General features: G+C 35.4%; 1 long non-coding RNA gene across 1 annotated transcript; it reads left to right on the top strand.

Annotated features, from left to right (window-relative positions):
- Positions 1 to 3,499: 3,499 nt before the first annotated feature.
- Positions 3,500 to 5,411, top strand: LOC134632945 (uncharacterized). Its single transcript, XR_010094641.1, has 3 exons — positions 3,500 to 3,600; positions 3,939 to 4,015; positions 5,292 to 5,411. It is a non-coding gene; the product is annotated as an uncharacterized LOC134632945 (long non-coding RNA).
- The last annotated feature ends 2,088 nt before the right edge of the window (positions 5,412 to 7,499 follow it).

Here is a 7,499-nt window from a genome sequence, read left to right as displayed (position 1 = left end):
TTGTCATGAATGTCATCTTCCTCTGTTTAAACTAGCCATGCTGAGTAAATAATAACAGTGCAGTTGTTTTCAACTGGTATTGTAATTGTTGTGTGAAAAACATGTGTCTCCAAAACTAAATTTTTGGGGTGAATGATATCAACTCATAAATGATGACCTTCTTTAATGAATATGAATGCCATACTATCAGCTCTGAGAGACATATTAGGGAGTAAAATGCTAATAATAGCATGCAAAGCAAAACAGTTGCAGATTCCAGTACCGATACTGATACTTTTAACTTTTAAAAGTATTATTTTAAAAGTACTATGCTGATACTTAGCACCTTTCAGCTTTTCATGTATTTTGATGCTGGGTGTCAAATAACATCTGCTGTTTAAATGTGCTATAGATTATTATAAAAAAATAGACGTGACACTCAACACAAATTAGATATTTTGTGTATATTTTTATACATGAAATACTGTTTTCATTTAATTTAGTAGTATAATTGGTTTATTTTTAAGTTAGCACAATTCAGTGGGTTACATACTGAACTCAGAGGAAAGAAACAAACTGTTACACTGGTAACAATCAAACACTAATACCAGCGTTAGTATCAGTACTATCGATGTTTGGATCATTCCTCCCACCTCTACTTGCTGTACTAATCCAATATGCACTGACCAGCCACTTTGTTAGGTACACCTTGCTAGTATCAGGTTAGACTTTTGCCTTCAGAACTGCTTCAGTATTTCATGGTATAGATTCAACAAGAGGCTGTAACCATTCTTAGAGAGTTTGGTCCATATTGACAGCATCACACATTTGCTGCACATGTTTCAGCTACCATGATGTAAATATCTTACTCCACCACAACCTAAAGACCCAAATGCTCTTTCAGCATTCACATTATTGTTATGCAGAGCTTTACTATAATTTATGTGTGATCACACAGTTTCTAAGTAAAAGTACACAGAAAAAAAAAACAGAAAACAAAGTAAATATTTTTAATCAATTACATATGGATGTTGCAAATGGTAGTGTATAGGCTAAGTGCCACTGAGATTGAACCAGTCATGCAGCATGAGGGGCAGGAGTGAAAATACAACACACACCTACACTAAAATCAGCTTTTTCTCAAAGCTGTCTTGCAACTTTGAGAAAACCCCCACAAAAGTTATATACATGACATACCTTTATACGTGACACAAGGATCTGGATTTTTTTATTGACTAAATTGGTGTTTTGAGATCTTTGGGGTTTTTCCAGAATTTTTATGAATTGTTTTTTCATGAATTTTTCTGCCACAGCCTGTAATTACCACACTGTAAAATGTAATTCTAGATGTTTGTTATTTCAACATATTATTCTATATCAGTTTGACGATAGATGACTGAAGTTGTTGTTATAACATAGAATTACAAGTTAAAAACGTCCCAATTACACCAAAAAAAGCTAACTTGAAAACTCATGTCCAGCTAAATCAGCAACTTATGTGAACTTGACAATGTGGGTAAGTTGAGCACAGCAGGATTCAAAACTGCCTCACGTGACTGCTACCGAGGTGCATCATGGGGAATTGGCGGTTAACGACATGCTCACTTTACTTGGACGTTTTCTAATCGTCTTCTTTGGAATATGCTTTCAAGGTGAGTAACATTGGTTATAACTATAAGGAAAGAGAGCTACAAAAGTTGGAACATGTTTTGAATTTATGGCATGATGTGTGTTTTTCTCTTTTACCGAAATGTTTGCTTTAGCTAATGTAACTTTAGCCGACAAGGTCCAGCTTGTGTGTCATGACCAAACTTGACCTAATAAACTGACACATGGCCTTTTTTATGGGTTTAATGTGGCGCTGAGCAAATCACAAGTATTGTGCCGCTAGCTTTAAGGTTGTGCACTCAACCACTGTTGCGATATTAGCAAGCTAACTCAGCTAATTAATAAAGCTTATTTCATATTGTCTCTGTACTTGTAAATTTCTTTCAAGTTCACAGGCTGTTGTATTTTGGTGGAAGTTCATTTTGGCAATATTTCCAATAACTGGCTGGGTTCAAAAAGAACTTTTTGGCAGGACTCCGATGCTTGTTGTCATCTGTTTATCCCTATGTAATCACTTAAGTTGTTATTAACTGCTGCATGCTAAGCTGCAAGAGTGCACTGAGGACTGAGACAAAATATGGTCTACAAACCAGCATTATATTAGTTTTTATCAGATAGTCCTCCAGTGTGTTTATTTTTTGCTTTAATTCTATTGTGCAGTTATTTGTTACCCTGAAATGCTTTATGCTTAACAACAGCTCACTATTTTGACTTATTTTTGAACTCTTGTGATCAGTATGACTAGATTGTGTGAGTTTCCATACTAAAAGAGCTGTAGTGATAAAATAATTGGCATCAGAGACACTGATTTTTGGCATGGTATACTGCAGAAGTTTTTTTTTTTTTTTTGCATAATTTACCTTTTAATTAAACTGCATTCTCTGTATTGTAACAAAACTAACATTGTTTATATGTCAGAAAATTAGCAAACATGAATAAATGGCGAAAACAATATAATTATAACATATATTTTTATTTTACTTATTTTAGGTCTGTGAAGCCAAACTTGATGCTGGGGATTTATTTTTGTCAGTGGAGTCAAATGGTAAGTTACAATTTGTGCATTTTGTCATACTGGAAACACCACAGATTATATTGTAATTTAATAGCTCTGTAGAACAAATGATATAAAGATTGTAGTGTCAGGGTACTTCTTAAGAAGTAATATGGCACTATTGATGATCACATGCAGGTGGCATAAACTAAATATTCAGACGTGTTACCAACAAATGATTCATTAACAAAAGCAATGGAGCAGACTGTTTAGGTTCTTGTGGTTGTAATAACATCCATAACTGCAAGTTTGTCATTAATTTATTTTCACAGGTCTAGATGATCACATTTGACTTTGTCATTTAAATGAGGTGGACTTGCAAACTTTGCGCTCTTTGGGGTAAATTGCTGTCCACTACATATACACAGAATCTGCACAGTATTTCAGATCTAAAAAGGGAGTATGTAATGGACTTGCTGGCTTTAATGTAAAAAGCCTGTTGTGTAACTTTAATGAGGCAGTTGGACTAAAACAGTATTGCTCATCAAGGTAAACATCTGAGGAATAAGGAAACTGTTACTTGTCCTTTTACTCAGTGTTCTTTTAATCGCACGTTTACTAAAGTTTTACATCACATAAGTCATTTTCACAATCATTCTACTTTAAAAGATTTCAAGACAGAGCTTATTGTTCTCTGAACTTCCTTGTTTGCTGAACGGCAGGTAAAGTGCATCTTTTTGTTTGTTTGCTTTTGTGCGTTTGTGTTTTCTCTAATGGGCCTCAGATGACTGTTTGCTTAAATTTGGGTCTCAAAGAATCTTTTTTTAATTCTGCCTGTACTCTCCACCCCTCTTCTTCTATTGCTCAGGTTGAAGCAGAATTTGCCCGTCTTACATCTGTTGACCTGAAAGGGTTCCTTTTTGCTGTGCTTGACCATTATGGAGAGGTTCGTGGAGCTGTACAAAATCAAGAGCGGCATAGAAAGGCTAACTAGGCTCATAAGATGCTTCGGAGATGATGTAAGTGTTCAACTGCGAAATCTAATCCTTTGTTTAAGTTTTAGGTTATCCAGTTCAACTGATGAACTCATTGAAAGAAAGCTGATAAGTAAAGTCTGTCATCATATTTCACAACTGGACATTTAGTGTGGTAACTTTTACAGAATCTATGTATATTGGTGGTAGGTTGGATATCATATTCTACTTGAATGTCCTGATAAGCCTGATTCAAAATCTCCAATGATAATCATATATTGATGGAATTATGTATCAAAAAGCTGTGAATTTGGAGCTGTCTACATGCTTTATAAACACTGTTTAAAAAATGTTTTGGTTTTGTTTTTGACTTCTTTGACCAGAGCCCTACACAAAGGAAGAGGACAGAGGACCTCATTTTCTAAAGGAAGATCCCTCACACACTTTCAAGACTGTGAAGGTTAGCATTGTTTCTTTTAGTAAATTTAATAATGACAGCACCACAGTGGATTTTAAATTAAAAAGTACATGTGTACTTTTTCCTCACCAAATGTATTATTACGAGATCTTTGACACTGGATTTGGTCTGGGTTTCAGAGAAACTAACTGGCAAGCTAGCATTGATATTATTAGTGTCTTGTGTTTATTCATGTCTTCACCAGGGTCTTTGACATTTCGCTGCTGTACTGTTCACTTCAGCTTTACGTTTGATTTCTCACATTGTATATTGTAATGGCAGAGATATTAGGATATTTAAGGGGCTGCAGTGGCTGCTACAGCTGTGGGGGGCAATACTTTGGTGAAATGTCCTGGACCCTGGAAAAGAGACTGTGTAGACTGGGTAAGCAATTAAAGGTTACTGGCCGAGAGTCATTGGGCAGCTGGGTAAAGGTGGATGTTGATATTCAGTGCCAATTATGCAACCTGTTCAGCCATGTCTATATGCTCTTTTTTCATGCTGTTAATATAGGGGGAAAAAATAAACTTTAATCAATAAACTGATTAAAGAAGCATTGTCTATGGAGCCATAATCTGATCCTGTAGTGTAGCTGCAGTTTGCACATTTCATGTATTCTCAGCCAGATTTGGTTTAGAGCACAGCCAATATTTAGCATAAGTAGATTTAAATTCACACACTGGTGATGGCAAGCTACATTGTAGCCACAGCCGCCCTGGGGCGCACTGACAGAGGCGAGGCTGCCGGACACTGGCACCACCGGGCCCTCTGACCACCACCAGTAGGCAACAGGTGAAGTGTCTTGCCCAAGGACACAACGACTGAAACTGTCGGAGCTGGGGCTCGAACCGGCAACCTTCCAATTATAAGACGAACTGTCAACTCTTCAGCCACGATTCAGTGATCCACCCATGTGTGTGAATGACTGAATGTGTAAAGCGCTTTGGAGTCCTTAGGGGACTAGTAAAGCGCTATACAAATACAGGCCATTTACCATTTAAATTGAAAATTTTGTTTGAATCCTGCAATTGAAGACATGCTCAGTTATTTATGAACATGGTCTTTGTTTAAAGCAAGAAATGGATTTGTAACATGGGGGTGCATATCTCATTCTGAAAAAACCTTTAACAACTGATAAGTGTTACCCAAAGCCAATCACCATCATCCAAAGCATCAGTATGGCTCTTCTTTGGAAAGACATGAATTGTTAAGCACACGGGATATTGTGTAATTGTAATTGTGTAATTTTTTTTTTTTTTGTCTTTGAACCCTTTTATAGCCGACAGGTATTGAAGACACGTTTTCTAAGAGGATGAAAGTTGGCATTGCGATGGTGAAAGAAGAAGACATCATCGATGTGTTGGTTGTCCTTGAGGCGGCAGTAATCCTGTCTAATCTGAGCGATGTCTCAAGTGCCATTTCCATGCTGATGGGCCTTCTTTTTGCCCTCAACATACACTATCCAAAGGAACTTAAGGACATCTTTGAAGTCATTCAGAACATCCTAATGAACATTGGTGGAAGGCAGTGCATCTCACTAGTGCATGGTCTAAGAAACAGACTCTTGGAGAAAGCCATGCAGAACTGTAATTGTATGCTCCTTAGTGTTAAGGACAGTTTTTATTTTACTGTTTGTTTTTTTATTCTTGCAAGTTCTCATTCTCACTTTTGTATGTCACTAAATGACTACACTTTACATTCCAGATTAGACAATTACTCATTTGTTCATGGTTTAAGAAGCTTATGTGAACAACAATATGCTGGACTTTGCAGATGCTTATCTCATGCAAGTCAGTAGTTTTTCCTTTGTTTTGCAATTGAGCAGACTCAAACTGATGTTTCTGAAATATTCATATTATCAAATGTTTCAGAAGCATGCAGCACTCATTTTCAGAGATATTGGTTCTGTGGAATTTGTTGCAATTGTAAACGAAGACAAATACAAGAGTTTGATGTCTTAGTTATTATAAACTGATCTTTACTGTCACTTATCAAAGGTTTTGTACTATTTTAATATTTCAAGTTTTATGCTAACAGGTGTGACTGAGCACAATGAAGTTTAAAAATTTTGTAAATGTAAAGAATAACTTTTCTAAAATAGCAAGTGTCCCGTTGATACATTACATTAATGCAGACTTTATGTTGTTACTTCACAAGAATCACTACTGCTCCTAGAGTATTGGTCAGAATTTAATCTTCACCCAAACTGGGCTCAAGACCAAGTTCAAATTTACTGTTTCACAGGGAGCAGCCTTTGAGTTTTGATGGATTGTGAGCCTGATGAGCTACGTCACTGATTTTTCTGTTTCTCAGATGACTAAGATGGCACAATAAATGGTGAATGTTGGGTGCTCATGAGTAATTGTCTTGTCATGTTCTTAAAACAAACTTTCTGTATGAAATGATCAGATAGACTTTAATGGAATCTGTGGGGTTTTATTTTTTTTTCTGTAAACAACAGAAAATTAATTTAAAGGAATGTAGATATTTAAACCTGAGATCTAAGATAAACCTGACAGGTAGTTTTGCTGAAATGGATGTTAGAAAGCCAAAAAAAACCAAAACAAAACTTAAGATGTTTAATACACATTTTTCTTTACATCCAGTCAATCAACTCTGATAATTAAAATGAAACTGATTTACAAGTTCACTCAGCTACCTTAAGGAGCTCAGTTAATTAATAAACTTAAATCAACTTAGCTAACAGATTATGTTAGTTAAGCTAAAATAGATTCCTAAGTTAAAAGAACTACTAAAGTATTTGAATTAACTAAAAAACCCAAGTCAACTGAACTAGGACAAGAGTTTAAACAATAGATTATTTTAATTTAGCTGAAAGGGTTTTCCCAAGTAAAAATGACAATTAAAGGAGTTGAACTGACTAACAAATCTCAGTCAACTAAACTAAGATGAAAGTTTAGACAACATGTGATTTTTCATTAAGATAACAATTGGTTGTGTTATAAGAACAAACTCTATTTCTTGACTTAACTTAAAATTTTAAGGCAGCCCTTTACCTCATATTTTTAAGTTGAAACAACAAGTTATATTTTACAGTGCATAGCAACCACACCTATGTGCTGATGTCATCTTTCTTCCTGTCTAAACCTCATCATAGCTGATCCCTGTGAGCGTTAATGAGGGTTAGTTTGCTCTGTTTATCAGGACCATTCAGCTTTTACAAGACTTTGAAAAAAAAAAGCTCCTAAAAATTAAATGTAATTTACAGTGGCTGTAAACCATGCTGGAGTTCATGGTCTTTCAAAATAAAACTTCTTAAAATTTAAAATGACATTTAAACTAATGTTTTGGCTGTCTCTATGACAGACATAGAATACAATACAAGTTTATTTATAAAGCACATTTAAAACCAAAGGTACACCAAAGTGCTTCACAACAAGGTTAAAACATAACAGATATAAGACCATAACAGGGGACAAATAAACTAACAAGTGAGAAACGCTAGTTAAACAATCAATACAGATAA

The sequence above is a fragment of the Pelmatolapia mariae genome, linkage group LG8 (assembly GCF_036321145.2).
Source record: "Pelmatolapia mariae isolate MD_Pm_ZW linkage group LG8, Pm_UMD_F_2, whole genome shotgun sequence".
NCBI lineage: Eukaryota > Metazoa > Chordata > Actinopteri > Cichliformes > Cichlidae > Pelmatolapia > Pelmatolapia mariae.
This window is presented reverse-complemented; position numbering and strand designations above follow the sequence as displayed.